Consider the following 19,450-nt stretch of genomic DNA (forward strand, 5'->3'; position numbering starts at 1 on the left):
CATGATTCATTTGCACAGAACTTTTCTCATGACAAATAGGATAAAATCCAGGCTCATTACCATGATCTTCAAAAGCTTTCAAGATAACCCATGCTTAACCTAATGTTTTAATTACTATAGCTGCAAAATAAATCTTGATATATGGGTGGTGCCCATGCATATTATTCTTATTCAGATTCTCCTGAATATTCTCCAACCTATGCATGCATTTTGGATCATATTGTTCAGTTACACAAAACTCATCTTGGGGTTTTGATTGCAACTTAATTGAATTTTAGACATCTTGGATAGTTTTCCAGTGAATATGCTTAAAATGTTTCAGTATAGTAAGAAATAAAAAAATATTCATTCATGAATAAAGAGTTAAATTAACAAAAAATAAAAAATAATTTATTAAGAATAACATAAAACTCTGATAAAGCATGCAAATACCTTTTTAAATAAGTAAAATTTAACTCTAACAGAGAAAAAAATGTTATAAGTGATGCAGATAAAAGATATAATCTATTTTAAACAAGACAAATATTAGCACCATGATGTAAAATTAAGAACATAGTAAATCATTGTGTACAGATAAACTAAGATTTAAAAAATAATGTTACGATTTTAATGCTAAGGACCATTTTAACTTAACATTTGAAGTAAAAACTTTTAAAGATATACATATTTTTGTTAATTTTTAGAGAGAGAAGAAGGGAGAGGGAGAGAAAGATAGAAACATCAATGATGGTAGAGAATCATTGATCAGCTTCCCCCTGCAGCCTCCTACTGGTAATTGAGACAGCAACCTGGGCGTGTGCCCTTGACTGGAATCAATCCCAGAGCCCTTCAGTCTGCAAGATGATGCTCTATCCAGTGAACCAAACCAGCTAGGTCAAGATATATAAACAATTATGTAATGAAAGTCAGTAGTGAAAGAATATATATTTATAGTAATAATAATAAAAGTGTAATATGCTAATTAGACCAGGCAGCCAGACAGCCGTCCAGACGACCTTTTGGACAAAGTCAGGGCTGCGAGGGAAGTCCAAGTCCTGGGTGCCTGACAGCGGCCAGAGAGAAGCCCAGGTCTTGGGTTCCAGAGGGAAGCCAGTGCCAGCAGCCGGGGATTGGAAGGCCTACTCTTGCCAAATTTCATGCATCAGGCAGTAAAAAAATAAAAAATTAAAAAAAAATATATATATATATATACACACATAGATAGATATCTTATAAGGAGAAATGTTTTTAAATTTCTGATTGCAATAGAATGGGCACCACATCACTTCAGAAAATTAAATAATACTAAATTTTTGTAATAGTTTTTGAATAAAGATATTTTCTTGAACATAATTTCCCTAATTTCCTGAAGTTAGGCTTAAGATGGAGAGCCAGATGCAGCCCTTCAGTTCTGCACTCATTTTACAGTCTCCATGTTCAACAGGCCATTCAGGGACACTCCCTTGCTCTCAGGTGCCCAGAGCCTCCAGAGAGCTCCCCTACTATACTCTTCCCTACTAGCAGTCAATCGGTTATTCTACAATTAGCATGATTTTAGATTGTGAATAAACTCATTGTTAAGAAAAACATTTCTCTGAAATAAGAAGCATTTTTATTAGTATAATAATGAATTTCAACTGTAAATTTAATGAGAAAAATAGAGATAATAAGGTTTGTAGAAATAGGTAGTGAAATTGAAGCTGTAAGATCATGAAATAGAGTTGGACCCATGAAGATCTATGGCTAGAACGAAAAGATACTAGTAACTAGGAGGCATATGGAAATGAAGTGACCAGAAAATATCAAGAAAAGCAGGTATCAGAGAAACTGATGTATAAATAGTATTAGAGACAAGATTAAGGACAAAGTAACTGCTTTTGAGGTTGCTAGCATTTCTAGCAATTTCTGTTCTACATAATGTCTGTACAACGTATTAGTTTTTATTTTATTTCTTTGAGGTTATATGTGTGTGTTTTTCTATTTGTATATTTATGCCAAACTTTAATTACTTAAACTAGCTCAAAGGAGTTTATCTTTATAAATTACCATGCCAGGCCAGAAAACAAAAAAACCTACTTTCAAATAATTGGAGTAAAATTGTCTTTGAAGAAAGTAAGAAGCCAATAAAAAATTATAAACGGACTTATTTGAACGATTATTAGAATTAATAATCAGAATTAAGATTAATTATTAGAATTAGTGTGGTTACAATGCATTTCTGGTAATTTTTGGCCATTTGCTTTACACTTTTAATTTTTAAATATTTTTTATTGTACAAGTTTAATGAAATTTTACAAACCATACAAGGCACATAATAATGAAGCTGTTCTTATGAAACAAAACGTGAGTTATAGTATAATAAGGACAACAGCATGTGAAATAACATTTAAAAAGTAAAGGACAGCCAAGACCAGTTTGGCTCAGTGGACAGAGCGGTGGCCTGCGGACTGAGAGATCCCAAGTTTGATTCCAGTCAAGGGCATGTACCTTGGTTGCGGGCACATCCCCAGTGAGGGGTGTGCAGGAGGCAGCTGATTGATGTTTCTCTCTCATCGACGTTTCTAGCTCTCTATCTCTCCCCCTTCTTCTCTGTAAAAAAAATCAATAAAATATATAAAAAAAAAAAAAAAAAAAGTAAAGGACAGGCCATTGGTGTTTTGAGATGTGGAAAATCTACAGAAAATGCATATGGTTGTGGCACTAGCTTTTTTTTTTTTTTTTTTTTTTTTAATATATTTTATTGATTTTTCACAGAGAGGAAGAGAGAGGGATAGAGAGTTAGAAACATCGATGAGAGATAATCATCGATCAGCTGCCTCTTGCACACCCCCTACTGGGGATGTGCCAGCAACCAAGGTACATGCCCTTGACCGGAATCAAACCCGGGACCTTTCAATCCGCAGGCCGATGCTCTATCCATTGAGCCAAACCGGTCCCGGCGGCACTAGCTTTTATAAATAAAAAAATTTGCTTTAGCTTTTATAAATATAAATCCCTTTTAATAAAAAAACAACATCTTTTAGGTTGCACTTGGTTCCTCTAGTTAATAAGTTGAACTTCTTTTTATAATTATTGTTAATGATTTTCTTTTCATGCTCTAAATTTCTTTCTCATGGTCTTCTTTACAACAATCATAAATTATTTAAGTTAATTTCTGATTTTTCATTTGCTCAAATTAGACTTGACTTTTAATAGTTCCAATACTTAAAGTACTTGTGCCTTTCTTTTATTATGTTTTATCTCCAGTAATAGCTATCTTTTCTCCAATTGTTTAAATTCTACCATTTTTATTTTTAATTAGCTAGAAAACACTGGCAAGTTATACCCCACAAAATAGTACAAATAATATAAAGTTATGATCATAGTAGAAATGAGTAGCAATAAAATAGTAACAATTAATAGCAAAAAACCAAACACAATTATAATCATGCATGTTTTTTAATTGGTAGAGCACTTTGGCTATTCCTTTCTTAGAGTAGTTCTTATATTTTAAAATGCACCCTTGTTGTTTGAATATTTAAAAAATGTCCCATGGTAGATTCTATGTTTTTTAGAGAACAGAGATTAATTGTGTCCTAGTGTTTTATTATAGCAGCATGCAAACGTTCAGAAAAATAAATTTGAATCATTTGAACACATTCTGGTATTGATGTTATACATATTTATTTTGTGATTTTATGTGTATTGTGTGTATAAAGGGCAATGCTGTCAATAAATGCCATTATCTTAATAACTTCCAAATGTGCCCATGCCATTTTCACATTCAGACTGCTTGTTCTACCTCCGTATTATAACTCGGGTCCATAAACAGAGGCCGGAGCTCCTTTTAGAAAGAATGTTCTCAATAACATGCTTTAGAGGTCTGTAGTCCCCCCCCCCCCCCCCCTTAGAATTTCAGCAGACACTAAAGAATAAGAAATAGCCCCACTGAAAATGTTAGCCATTGATACCCTCTTTAAAGGTTGGAGAAGAAAAATTTAATCTTTATTTTAATATTTTATCTGTACCACATCCTTCTCTGAACGCTCTTTTACTCCCTCTAGGCACCAGCCTGATTTATGTGACATAGGATGGAAGTCTTCACTCACTAATGGAAACTTTTATTGATTTTTACCTCCCTTGGCTGGAGTCTGTATTATGCAATTTCCTCTTCCCAATTGCAGCAAGTATTTGAACTGAAACATACAAGGTGTTACTATAGAATTACCTTAATTCCACACCACAAATAGAACTCCTGTTAATCCACTTAACAAAAATATTGTTGTGTTGATAAAGCTTTGAGAAATGTTAACAGAATTTCTGCCTTAATTATTTTTTTTAATGAAAATACTAGGCCTCATAGCAAGGCTTTCGACGTAGAGACCATGCACACCTGCACAACCATTAGGTTACGGAAGAATCGCTCTTCTTGTATTTTTAATCAATTTGTCTTTGAAGAAAGTAAGAAATTAGGAGAAGAATCATACACTCTAATAGTGCTGATACTGATTAGAATTAAGAACATAATAATATAAAACGGTCAAGGTACATTTTAGTCAAATTATAAGGTGAGAACATTTATATGTTCTCAGAAAAAAAAATGAACAAACCATGTTTGACCATTTAATTTATAATGTTAAGTGATCATTTATGTCTGTGTATGCCATCTACAATAATTGATATAGCATTAATATGTGGTTTATATTTATAGCATATACATCTTTGCTCACACATATGTTTCCTATCCCTTCACCATACTTAGTAAAAATATTTGCTTTCAGTTCCTCTCATGTCTGGAATTTCTCACTGAACTAACTTATAGCTTTTATTCCCTAGGCATTGTGTAAGCCAGTTCTTGGAGCAATGATACTTTTACCCTTGTCAGTGTCCTTTCCCCAACCTCATGCTTAGCTGTCTGCAATCTTTATCACTCACCTCTGGTCTCGCCACAAAGCTCCTTGCTGCTTCTTCCCCTTAATTGAGCTCTGCCACCCAGAGTTTCTGCAGCCTCCTGACTTTGCAACACATAAAGCCTCTGGGCTGCTTCCAATTTTTTTTTTTTTTTGTGAGCCTAGAAAGTATACAAAAAGTACATTTGTTTAAACATAATAATAGGCAATGTAAGACAGCGTTCTAGATTTTTTTTGAGCATTAGAGATCAGTTTCCTATATTCCAAGTGGTTTTCCTTGAGTATGTTGACTTCCTCATGTTCACATAATTCCATTTTTAAGCTTGTACTTTATTTAGAAAGACAGAAATAAGTAACAACAACAAATATCTCTACAGATAGTATCCAAAACCAGTTTGTCTGTTATTCAAGGTAAATTTGATATATTTTTTATTTGGTAGAAAGTATTAATGCTTAAGTTATGAAAGAATTGAAAAGAATAATTTGAGATGCCATGGTAATTTAAACAGTTAAATGCAGTCTAAAGGTGGTGATTTAAACAGTTAAAATTGTGAATAACATATGTGATAAAAAAAAAATGTGTGGGTTTTTTTTCTTTATAGATTTGGAATCAATTTTCCCAGAATCTGTTTATCTTGGCCCTTTTTGGCCTCTATTATATGAGTATGTGTGTTTTTCCTCAAGTTTGACAATTCTATTCAGCCAACAGCTTGATTTTAACACTGTTTTTTGCCCTGTATTTGAAAATAGTGGACAAGGAAGTTTGTAGTCAGGATGCTGCCTCCACATTGCTTGACTCTATATTACCACTATTACCCAGTTACCATTTATCATGTTAACATTACTCATTACTGATTATGTGACAGGTCTCCATGTAAATTGTCTCATTTAATCTTTGCACTACTCAGGTGGCTATTATTAATTTACTTAATTCAGAAGAACTAATTTAATACTTATAAAAGTTAAATAACATGCCTGATCTCAACAACTGGAGCCTTAGAATTTGGGATTTGAACCCAGATACTGGGACCTTAGAGCTTCTGATTTTAATGATCATGCCATGGAGTCACACACATAATAAATACTTTATTAATTCATAATTCAAAATAAAAACGTTCTTTATTCAACATCTATACTATTTTTCCTCCCCAGCTTTGTATTATTGATTTGTTGATCTAGTGTAGCAATCCAAGTTGTGTTAGAAGGTATTATTGTCTGGTGTGACATTAAGCAATATTTTCTGAAAGTAAATTAATGAAAAAAACACATACATCTGAGTCCTAAATGTTTTTGTTAATTATATTAAGGACTAGATGAATGTCAATGAGAGTTGTTGCTAATTTTAAAATTGTTATTATTATTGTTTTTTACTTCCTATCTCAAATTGCATTTTTTGTTGTTGTTGTTGGTTCAAATAAGGAAGGGCATGGAAAGGTAACCCAGAGTCCAAAAAATCGCTCTTTATTGCTCTCTTTGAAAGAACCATGACTTTGAAATCAGTCAGAAGTTAATTAAACTCATTTCTCTGGTAGATTTTAACTAATTTACAAAACAAAGTGAAATAACATTGAGTTTATACTTTAGGCATTCATGATATACATAAAAATAGGGTAGATTCTGACACTATGCCACATGATCAATAAATAATTTTTTTCAATAGATATTTCTTCTCTGTTCCCTTCTCCAAAATAAAATACACTAAGGCCAAGATTTCTGATCAGTCCACAATATTTTATATGTATATATTCATTTGTTGAGAAAATTACTAATTCAACATATGTATTAAAAATATCTCACTGTTGTCCTAGCCAGTTTGGCTCAGTAGATAGAGTGTTGGCCTGTGGACTGAAGGGTCACAGGTTCAATTCCCATCAAGGGCACATGTCTGGGTTGCTGGCTCGATTCCTGGTAGGGGGCATGCAGGAGGGAGCTGATCAATGATTATCTCTCATCATTTTATATATATATATATATATATATATATATATATATATATATATCCTATTTCCCCGAAAATAAGACAGTGTCTTATATTAATTTTTGTTCCCAAAGATGCGGTAGGTCTTATTTTCAGGTGATGTCTTATTTTTCCATGAAGAAGAATATGGTACATATTTATTGTTAAATGAAAATAAAGGAAATTTATTACCTGTATACGGTACGGTAGTACGGTAGTTGTCAACACAAACCAGACAAACTATGAATCCTACAGTATCAAGAATTTACTCATTTATTCAATGACAATCATGTCATCATCTTCTGGAACATCATCATAACAATCCAATTCCTGAATTTCCTGGTGAATTTCTTGTGACTCCATTTCTTTCAGAATCCAAATCTCTCATGTTTAGTCTAGGGGGGAGGGGCTTATTTTTGGGGGATGCCTTATATTTCACTCAGAAGGAAATCTGTAAGTAGGTCTTATTTTCGGAGGATGTCTTATTTTCGGGGAAACACAGATATATATATATATATATAAAATATTTATATATAATATATATACATAAGTGTTTACTTAAATGAAAAATAATTAACTGCTAAAATAGAGCACAATGTGCACAAGATTGGAACAGACAATTATCCAAGAAATCAATAAACATATAAAGCCTTTAAACATGCTGTTAATATTTACAAAGACTTCATAGCATTACCAGGAAAACAAGATTCATTATTAGATGAACAAACATATAAATGAAATACATAGGAAAACCTGAAAACACCCTTTCCTTTTCCCCTTATGTCAGTTTACAGAGCTCGCTGAGGGGCTCTGTTTCTTCTTTATCTTCTTCATGTCTCTGTGACAAAATTAACTCCTTCTCCAGTCTCACTTGATGTATTTCCAGGATGTGGCACTAAACATGGCATTTCCAACAGAAATTAAGGCAGAAATACAAGATTACATAAGCAATGAAAAAAGGAAACTGCCTCTAAAACTGGGTCCTAAAGGTCAGGACAAATACAACTTGGATGCAAAGGTTTTCATGGTGAAGTCTCTAAAGATCTACTTGAGCCCTTGGCCAGTGAACAGTTACCAGTTCACAAGGCAGAAAGGAGTTAAAGCTAGAAATAGAATATGGGAAACGGGTGAGACTGGGACTGAGAAATGCATTCTCTTATTTTGCCAACTGTTTCTTAAGACTGGACTGAAAAAAGAATAAGAACACACACACACACACACACACACACACACACACACACACACACGCACGCACGCACGCACATTCAGAGAGAGGGATCATTCATTTAGGAACAAAGGAAGACAAAGTGAAGAAACATCTTTGAAATTTCCTAGCCCTTCGTCATACTTAATAAAAGATTTAAAAGGTCCTTGTGGGTTGTGAAATTGACAATATTGAGTAAAGGGTAACTTGTTAAATGAAGGAAAATATCTATAACTTAACATCTATATCTTCTGATTCTTGAAGCAGCCAATGAGGACCTCTTGAGGAGACTTGCTGGAACTAGGAATCTGGGGGGCCTGATCCCTCATGAATCCGCTGCACAATCCCAGTTCTGATTCAGAAGTTTTAAAAAGCAAATATGTTGGTAACAGAGAAGTCTGGGGGGAAAAATCCTCAAAGAATAAGCAATAGTCACAGGTACTACAGAATAATAAAAATCAAAAGACTAAAAGAGGAGAAAACATGATTCTGTGAGGAATTTCTAGGTTGCTTAGTGAGGGTGGTAGAAAATAAATTGACTTTTATTAACAAGCAAACTTGAAATAAGGTTTCATATTTGAAGAGACCAAAGTGTTTTGTATAAATGATGGTAGAATGATTTGAGAATGATACCAAAAAGATTTTTCAAGTAGTATATTTTACCCTGATTGAATGAAGATGTTAATTACAAGTCAAGAAATACCCTATCCCCAAAACAAATCTGCAGAATGAAAATTTGTTATTAATCTTATTTCTTTGGGAGACGAAAGGATGTATGCTGAATAAATGTTTAACCATGTTTACAACAGATCCAAACAAAAACCCCAATATAAATACAGCTTTTTATTTTGTCATAACTCTGTTTCATGCCTGTAAAGCATACTGGATCATATCTTCAGAATCAGCCATGAGTACATCTCTCTGTTACTTCTCTTTGGTTATCATTGTAATTAACATCAAACAAAAAATCAGGCATGGCAGGATTTCACCTAAGCATTAATTTGGATATCTCAAAAAATGTAGAATTATTAATAGCTATATCTCTGTGTTAATTTTTAGGAATAAAATCTAGATTTAAGACCAATGTGTTTGGAAATTATTCATAAACATATAATCGTGATTTAAATATAAGCCTAATGTTTTGTAAGACCTATAGAAGCATGTGGAAGCAATTCTACATGACAATATAAATGTCGTATGAACTATTGAAATTGACCAATTAAATTATTTTATTGAGCACTTTGGGTAGAAGTTTACAATTTGGTTGCATTCCCTGGCATTGCTTATTGATAGCTGATAGCATGATAGCTACAATTCTAGGATAATTGAATATCTATAACTTACCTAAAGAACTTTTAAAATTGAGAGTTTAACACTGAAAGGGATAAAAGGTAAATTATGAAACTAAGGCCTCCTGGAAATACAAAATTTTAGAGAATTTTAGATAAAACTTCAATAATACACATTCATTGATACCAGTTTTATCTAAGCGATGAGGCATCATGGCGTGTGTATTTTAATGGTAATTTGGAAAGGGGACTGAGACTTTTTATTCTTTCTAGAAAGTTGGTGCTAAAATCAAAATGACAAGGAAGAAGATCAAAGTGAAAAGTTAGAAGCCAATTTCTGAATATTAAACCTAAAGGACAATGCAATGAAACAAATTTGAGAAAACATTGCAATTTGAACTCATTCTTGGCTCTATTATATATATATATCAGTGATATCAAAGCTAGTAAAAAGAGGGGAATTTAGAGAAGCATGCTCTCTTCTGAGACTAAAGATCAAAGACAATTATTTGGGAATAATAGTAGATTCCCTTACAATTTCAAGGGCAAACAAAGACTTTGCTATTACATAGCTGTAGTAATAAAAACTCCCACTCTGAAAGAAAATGTTTCATACAGAAGTTTATTAGGCAGTCCTGTTGCAGGGGGGGGGGGGGCAGGGGAGGTGTACCTTTGAGGAGGTGTGGCAGGCAGGATTGGGAAGAGCGAAAAGCTGACTACTAATGTGGTTGCATGTAAATCCTCAGCCAGTTATACAGATAGTCATTCAGCTCCTGGCCTTTGAATTCCTGCATCACTGGGCTTTTGGTTTAGTGCTGGGTGGAGCTGTAACTTTAAGAGAGGAGATCCCTTAGGCCAAAACAATAAATTCCCATTGACATTTGAAATTATATTCCATCAGCAAGCCCAGTTTCCTATCAGATAGGGGATGAGTGTCTGCCCTGAAGAGGGGATTGGGCAGTACACTTGCAGTATCCTTTCCAGAACATATATGTGCTGACGGTGATAAATCTTTCAGAGAGAAATGAAGTGGGGCGAGAAGTCTCTTGTGATGGCAACAGTCAGGTTGTGGTGGAACAAGGTTTAATTGTGAAATAGTTTTATGACTACATTTACTCTTTGAATGCTAGACATAGCATAGTACGTTTTCAAGAAGAGACTATCATAATGTTACACAGCATAGGATAGTTCTCAGCATACAAGTTGATGCTTATTCTATAATTTTTATCAAAATGTGCAGGATTAATTAGAAATATCACCCAAAGAAATACCCAGAACACAGCTTTTAAAAATGGGCATGGCATTTTCTTTTTGCTAACAACTTTGGATCTCAAATCCCCAGTATGATATTGGGCAGGATCTTAAACCTTTAATCCTCAATTGTTTTCTTTGTAAATAAGGACAATGCTCATCGCACAGGGTAGTTTTACTGATAAAACAAACACAGGAATGTCAAGTTCTTAGCACTGGACATCACATATACAAAGCATTGAATAAACCATGTATTTGTTTTTAATAGTGATGACTAGATAAGAACAGCTACATCAATCAGACCATCAAAGCTCAGAGGGAAGGTAGGAGAGGGAGGGGTAAGGGGGAGAGACCAACCAGAGGACTTGTTATGCATGCATATAAGCCTAACCAATGGACACAGACACCAGGGGGGTGAGAGCATGAGTCAGGGGGTGGAGTACAATGGAGGGATAAGGACACATATGTAATACCTTAATCAATAAAGAAAAAATAAAGGAGAAAAAGAAAGAAAGAAAAAAAAAAAGAGCAGCTATATCAGTAGCAATGATTGCCCAGATTCACTGGTAAGCAAGGTCTTCCAGCAGACCTACTTGTTCTATTAACTTTATGTGATAAGTTCACCACTGCAGTTTATATCACTTTATGTGATAAGTTCACTGAATTAAACTGATGACCGCATATATCTTTAACATTTTGCCGGATGCTAAACTACACAACACTAGCAATTGTCTTTTTTTTTTTTTTTTCTAACACACACATTTCTATGAACTCAGTAATCTTATGCATGCATGTTAGCAAATTAGTAATTCAATTATTGAATTTAGTTTTAATCTGAACTTGATGGATTTTACCAAATGTACCACAGGTGATATAAACTTTTTTTTTAAAGTAAATATACATATGGAAGATATTAAGGAACACATTTCAAATATGAGCAAGACAGGTGATACATGGTGTTACCATGACAACCCTGTATAAAAAAGACTTTATTTCAGTGCTTTGCACCACACCAAGGAAAATTTTCTTCCTAAGTCAATGCTTCTCTGATAGAGGCACCCACAGAGCCTATCATTGGAATTTAAGGAATCAGGAAAAAATTTGATTTTGCTTTCTCTGGTGAAATTCTTACCTTATTACCTGAAGAGAAATAAAGTGGTCCTTATGAATAATCTATTTTGAACAAGGCATTGCAATATAAATGGGATCATCTTTGGGAAATGAAGAGAACCTGGGCAATAATCTGTGGAAGTGAAAAAGAACAAGTGTAAGTAGGCCCCTTCTCTCTAGTCCTTTAGGGTCAGGGGAGAGAACGATTGCCTTTAAAAGGAAACTTTACATTTTATTTGTTTGTTTGTTTATTTATTATTAAGTTATTATATATGTGTCCTTATCCCCCCATTGTATCCCACCCCACACTCCCGTCCTCACCCCCCTGGTGTCTGTGTCCATTGGTTAGGCTTATATGCATGCATACAAGTCCTTTGGTTGATCTCTCCCCCTTACCCTCAGCCTCCCCTACCTTCCCTCTGAGGTTTGATGGTCTGATTGATGATTCTCTGGTTCTGGATCTGTTTTTGTTCATGAGATTAAGTTGTTCATTATATTCCACAAATAAGTGATATTTATCTTTCTCTGACTGGCTTATTTCACCCAGTATAATGCTCTCCAGTTCCATCCATGCTCTTGCAAATGGTAAGAATTCCTTCTTTTTTACCACAGCATAATGTTCCATTGTGTAGATGTACCACAGTTTTTTTAATCCATTCATCTACTGATGGGCATTTAGGCTGCTTCCAAATCTTAGCTATATTGAATTGTGCTGCTATGAAATAGGGGTGCATATATCCTTTCTGATCAGTATTTCTAGTTTCTTGGGATATTTTCCTAGAAGTGGGATCACTGGGTCAAATTTTCCTAACACCAATTTTTGAAGAGACTGTATTGACTCCATTGTGTGTTCATGCCTCCTTTGTCAAATATTATTTGAGCATAGAGGTTTGGGTTGATTTCTGGGTTCTCTATTCTATTCCATTGGTCTACATGTCTGTTCTGGTGTGAGTACCAGGCTGTTTTGAGAATAGTGGCTTTGTAATATAGCTTGATATCTGGTATTGAGAGCCCATCTACATCGTTCTTTCTCAGGATTGCTGCAGCTATCCGGAGTCTTTTTTTTTTTTTTAATTCCAGGTAAATAAAATGATTTTTAATCATCCAAATCAATAAAGGTTTGAGTAAATTCCATTAAAATAATTGTATGACTACAATATACTTATTATAAAACACTTTACTTAATAAGAGAAACCAAAGCAAAATAAAATAGATCTTATTTAGGGAGCAAAACATTTAAAAGTTTATACCTACATTTTTTTAATGCAGTACAGTAATAATTTAATTTTACAATAATGACAAAATCTCTTTTTCAAGTTGAAAGACATCAAAGAGCATACTTTACATATGTATCTAGGTGATATTTAATGACTAGTTTCAGTAATTGAGTAAAATAAATAAGTAAATAACTAATAAATAAATAAATAGATAGATAATCTAGACTATAAATAATCTACAGACCAACTATTTCTCTATTTGTCTCTAGTAATCCATGTCATTTTTGGTTCCATGAGCTTTTCCCAACACTAAATTAAAATCACTTCATGGTGGTAACCGTCTGGATAGCAGCTTTTATAGTTATTTTATTTTTCCAGTTCAGTTTTCTACTCTTACCATCACCTCTATTAGTTTGACTATAATTTGCTGAAATTTTTGTTCTATTTTGTTTGTTTTTTTCATTTTGGGCATCAACGATGGAATAAATTAATAAGTACAAAGATTATGCTCTCTTTTTTTTAATACTCCACGATACCTAATTTTTCCCCATCAAATAAGACCCTGAATTTCTTTTTTTTCAATATTTTTTTATTGATTGATTTCATAAAAAAAGGAAGGGAGAGGGAAAGAGGGATTGAAACGTTAGTGATGAGAGAGAATCATTGATCAACTGCCTTTTGCACACCCACTACTGGGGGTCAAGCCCACAACCTGGACATGTGCCCTGACCAGGAATCAAACCCTGACATCTTGGTTCATGAGTCAATGCTCAACTACTGAGGCACAGTGGTGAGGCAACACCCTTCATTTCTATAACTATGAAGAGTAAGTGTCCTGCAAAAGTTGCCTGTTTTCAGATGCAAGTAACGCAACCATGAAACTTGTTAGGCAGTCTCAGAAGCTCATGCTGACAGTTCTCATATTGTTTCCTTTAATATACCTCTCTCTACAGGCCTTCATATTTATATCGGAATTTATGAGTACACTAATTGCAGTAGATAGACAAAACATCAGCATATCCTGTTTCTTGAGACTGTATAGCAATTGTGTTGGAGCCTAAAGAAAGGGGGAAGGGAGCGATACTGATGCTCATCCACTGGCCTATTTGTAAAAGTCATTTAGAGATTACTTCTTCCCCATGAAATAAGATCATGTAACTTTTTTCCTGGTAAGCAAATAAGCCTGCCTGTCTGTGTAAGATTGATTTGTCCAACATGCTCTAGATTCCAAGTTCAGTTTTCATGGCATTTGTTAGCTCAAGCTCCAAAAGTACATTGTAGGCAGGGTAGCCCATAAAAGGAAATATATATTCATCAATATTGAATGTGCTATCGAAATGGGATTTGATGCCTGAGGTCAGCAGAAGAGTTATACTTCGTATCTCTTGCTGTTAATAATAGTTTCTGGTCTTCCCAGACATTCTGGGTCATCTTTTCTATAGATAACTTCTTTCTGTGCTCAGGATGACATTTTGAAGTTGAGTGAATTCACAGCTACCATTTCCTTTTTTTTTATTCTTCAAGTCATCATATTATATACGTGATTTTCTCCATCTCAGAAACTCTAAGCACTTCCACTGTTTCTCAGAAAAAGATACTAGTCAGTGCTCATTCTATTCTTGCTTTTATGTGCCCATCCTGTCCTTTTTTTATGGGAATAATAACATATTTTTTAGAGTTGTTTTCTTAGTATTTCTATTTGTGCTGCTGCTTCCCTGGTGCAAAGTTTATTATTTATATAATAAAATAGGGTTGTTGCAAGTTCAAATTGATAAGAAATAATGGATTATTTTATGGTTCCAATGTTGTCTTCTATCCAAACTTAGGCCATAGACAATTACTTCTTTTTCACTTTCTTCTTCCCTTCCAAAAACATATATTTCTGGGCCACTCTTGTCATGGACTAACCACGTACATAGTAACCTATTTTCAAAGTTTGTTATATTCTCTATGACATTTTCTCTGATGATGGTTATCATTTAATAGCTATTCAGTACATTTTGTTGTGCTTAAATAAATATGTTAAATTTTATCTTGATAGACATAACTGAAACTTCTACAGTTTTTTCCACTTTAAGAGAAATTTGCAATTTCACATGCAGAAAATGCAAATTCATATTACTCTTCCTTTGCCCACTGTAACTTTTCTGGAATTGACAGTGCCTCCTTCTATCACCCTAGTATTAAGAAAATCAACTGGGGAAAATATTGCACAGAAGCAGACAACTGTATTTCCTTGAACACTAAGTTAAAAAAAAAAAAAAAAAGCTGGCATGTTTTGCTTTTTGTTTTTTGGTGTGTGTGTGTGTGTGTGTTTTCTTCAGTCCACCCACAAAGCAGGCATATTTCTACTTAAGAAACTCCAATGGCCTTTGCCTCAGCAGGTCAGAGATAAAAGCTGACTTTCCATTATAGGGTGTGAGCCTCAGTGTCACCTCTTCGGAGAGTCCTGACTGCTTGGTTGTCAAATGTATGTAAAGAACCTCTCTCTCTCTCTCTCTCTCTCTCTCTCTCTCTCTCTCTCTCTCTCTCTCTCTCTTGCTCTCTCGCTCTCTCGCTCTCGCTCTCCCCCCACCACCACCACACAACAAGGTTTAGTTTTAATTCTATTATTTTGTTTCCTACCAAGAAGATCAGTCTGTATATCTTCAACAAATAGAGTATTGTGTGCACCCAGGAGGCAACTAATAAAAGCATGTTTAATGAACTAATGAGTGAGGCTTATCTTCATGTATGAGATGTAGATAAGATGCTCTCCTATAAGCATTAATAAATATTGAATGAAAATGATATTTCTGTGTATACATTTTCATTGTATAGTGTAGATACAGCATGTCCTCGAATGATGTCATTTTATTATAATGTTGGTGAGGAAAATAAAATAGAATTCTGGCCAGGGCCACTGTTTTTGTGGAGCTTGCACATTTCCCCATGTCTACATGGCTTTTCTCTGGGACTTGGGCTTCCTCCCACATCCCAAAGGTGTGCACCTGTCGTGAATTGGCAGGTGCGTCTGAATTGTCCGAGTCTGAGTGGGTGTGGGTTAGGTGTGGGTGGCCCTGCCATGGAAGGGCCAGGGTGTCCTGACCAGGGTGGACTTCCCCATTGTCCCTGAAGAGTGAGGAGAGGCTCTGGCCACCCATCACCCTGAACTGGAATAAGCAGGTTGGAAAATCATTATCTTACTTGATTTTATTACAATTTCTTAAATGTGTACATAGCTCATATGTATGTCAATGTTTAATATTAGAAGTGATTGGCTGATGTTTTTGTGACCAGAAATATGCTGTTGGAACTTAACTCTTGTTTAGGGCAATTAGCCTGTGGTAAAGTCGGTTTTGTTACAGGTCATTTCACTTAAAGTTGCAGTGTCCAAGAACCTATTAAAGATGTTAAGTTAGGACTTACTCTATATACACACATTTATATATAGATACATCTTATATGTCTTATACATCTTTCTATATATCTATCTACTAAAGGCCCAGTGCATGAAATCTGTGCCCTCAGGGCGGTCCCTCAGCCCAGCCTGCAAAGAGAGGGCCTAAGCTGGCAGTTGGATATCCTTAGGACTGCTGTGGAGGTGGAAGAGGCTCCTGCCACCACCGCTGTGCTCATCAGCCATGAGCAAGGCTTCCGGCTGAGGGGTGCTTCCCCTATGGGAGCACACTGACCACCAGGGGGCAGCTCTTGTGTTGAGTGTCTGCCCCCTAGTGGTCAGTGTACATCATAGCAACAGGTCCTTCCACCATTCAGTTGATTAGCATATTAGCCTTTTATCCATATAGGATAGACATCATTTAGACAGTTTGTTTTAGAAGAATTTTTTTTATTTTCAAAAAATGCTTTTTATTTTTTCAAAGATCTGAAAATTATTTGTGCTTGGGAAGTCACTTTCTGAGTCTTGATTCATCCATCTCTAAATAATACCTACTTTCTTTTCTTATGAGGCCTTTGTTAGATAATGCATATAAAATGTTTTCCTTATAAAATATGATAAAATTATTTCAACCTGCAGTTAACTATAATTGTTTTACCAATAAACAATTACTATATAGTAATAAAAAATACATGGCACTCCCTTTGGATTAAATTATATCTTCAGATAAGCTACTGAATAATATGATCATTTTCTTGTACGAACATTCATTGGACATTAAATACTTTACATATTCAGAATCAGACATTAAAGGAAATCTCAAATAGGGTTCTCAAAACTGAAATTTTCAAATTAATGAGTAAGATTTATGGTCAAGTTTTTCTTTAGAATTTTCTCTGATTTATTGACTATAGACACTATTAAGAGTGAAAAATATTTTAGGCTTAATTCTCAGTTATATATATTTTTTTCTCAGAGTCAGACAGTCTCTTAAGAATATTGATTGTAGTAATCACCTAATTTACATAAACTAGCTGTTTGGTTGGTTATATATGAATGTGGTTTCTATTGCTAAGAAGTAGTGATTTCTACAGATGATTAGCTAAAAGACTAAAGGGGTGTGTTTGTTTTTCATGTGAGCATCTGACCCTTCATGACTTTCATTTGTTCCGTGATAACTTTGATCACATGTTCACATTTTAGGTATTATAATGTACTATCTGTCACCCATCAGTCATATAACTTATTTATGCACTAGAAAAAAATATCATTTTATATATAAGAACAGATTATAGTTAGATTTAAAAACTATATGATCTTTGGCAAGTTACTTCATGCTTTCTAATTTTTTGCCTCCTTCTGCAAAATGTGGGTAACAATAGAAACCACTCCCATGAATTATTGTGAAGTTTCGATTAGTTAATATATACAAGAATTGTATTGGATACAAAGTAAATGCTACACATGATGACTACTATTATTTAGGAATAAAATTTGAACTATATTTTTGGCTCTATTAAATATGGTACATAAATCACCAAAGAGATGGGGCATTGGCTTGAGCACTGGTTATAAAATCCAGTGTGCCAAACAAAATACGAAGATGGTGATTAAAATCCAGATCCCCACAACCCTCTTTAGAGAGGTTAATAGTCTGGGGTGAGGTCAAGGCTTCTGTAATTTAAACACGACTAACAGATAATTCCAATGGACATCACATGGTGCAAAGAGAGAATAATTGATTTAGACATAAATAAACAAAATTATGGACTCCTGTAAGATCAGGATCTTCATGGATCTCAAAATTTACTCAGGAATATAGCCAGTATCACACTGCAATTCAAGTAGGATTCTCATACCTGTTATATGAAGACTTTTAAATCATCTTGTGTGTTTATAGAGGAGGAAGAGATACATTTTAGCGGCATTGGAAAATAATTCTAATTAATTGGAGGTGAAACTTGAAGAATAAATGAGATTTCAATAAGTCAATGAAGTAATCAGTGGAGAGAAGATGAAACTATAGAGAGGACGAAAATAAAGAGATATAGTGTGAAGTAGTTTATCACTATGGCTTAAATTAGCATTTTTCTCATGACTCAGAATCTTGCTATCTTTTCATGCAGTCATTAGCCACTTTTATTTCTTCATTTGTAAAATGTGTATTCAAAATTTACCTATTTTTATTGCTTTATTTTTTTGTTTATATAATTTTATATATTCTAGATACAATGACAATTGTTTAAATATTTCCTTTAGTGTCAAATGAAATATTATCTGATGTATTGGATTTTTTGAAACATCCAAAAGTTTATGGCTATGAATGTTAAACAAAGTGGAAAATCACAATGAAAACTTCAAAAATAATAAAAATAAAAGGGAGACTGTAAAATACTAATCTAGCTCTTACGTGAGGTGTACACCAAATCTTTTTTTTTTTTTTTTTTTTTTTTAAAGAAATAGAAGCTTTAAGAGTTACTTCTGGTGGCATTTTCATACGCTTTTGTCTTGATGATACAGCCTTTGTTGGATGGCATAATATCCATTCAAATGTGACATCCTAGTCTGACAGGAAAGTCAGTTGCATTTTGTTTTATTGTGTGTATTTTTATTTTTTCCTTCTTAGGATTATTTAGATATTTTAATGGACTTTATTTTTTTAGAATTTGACGTTCAGAGTAAAATTAAGCAGAAAGTAAAGAGATTTCCCATATCCCCGCTGCCGCCCCTCACACACAGAGCCTCCTCACTATCACATCCTCCACCAGGGCGGCACATTTGTTACAACTGATGAAGCTACTTGCACATCATTATCATTCAAACTAATATGCAAAGGGGTCACTCTTGATGTTGTGCATTCTGTGTTTTGACAAAAATAATGATATGCATCGCATGGAATAGTTTCAGTGTCCTAAGAATCCCAAGTATTTTACCAGTTCATCCCTACCTCCGCCCAACCCCTGGCAGTGACAGCTATTTTTACTCTCTCCATGCGTTTGCCTTTTCCATAATGTTATATAGTTGGAGTCATTTAGGATGTAGCCTTTTCAGATTGTTTTCTTTCACTTAGAAATATGCATAGGAAGTTCCTACATGCCTTTTGTGGCTTGATAGCTTGTTTCCTTTTTGTGCTGAATAATATTTCATTGTCTGGATGTACCACAGTTTAGACACT

Source organism: Pipistrellus hanaki (assembly GCF_964339955.1).
Source record: "Pipistrellus hanaki genome assembly, chromosome: 7".
NCBI lineage: Eukaryota > Metazoa > Chordata > Mammalia > Chiroptera > Vespertilionidae > Pipistrellus > Pipistrellus hanaki.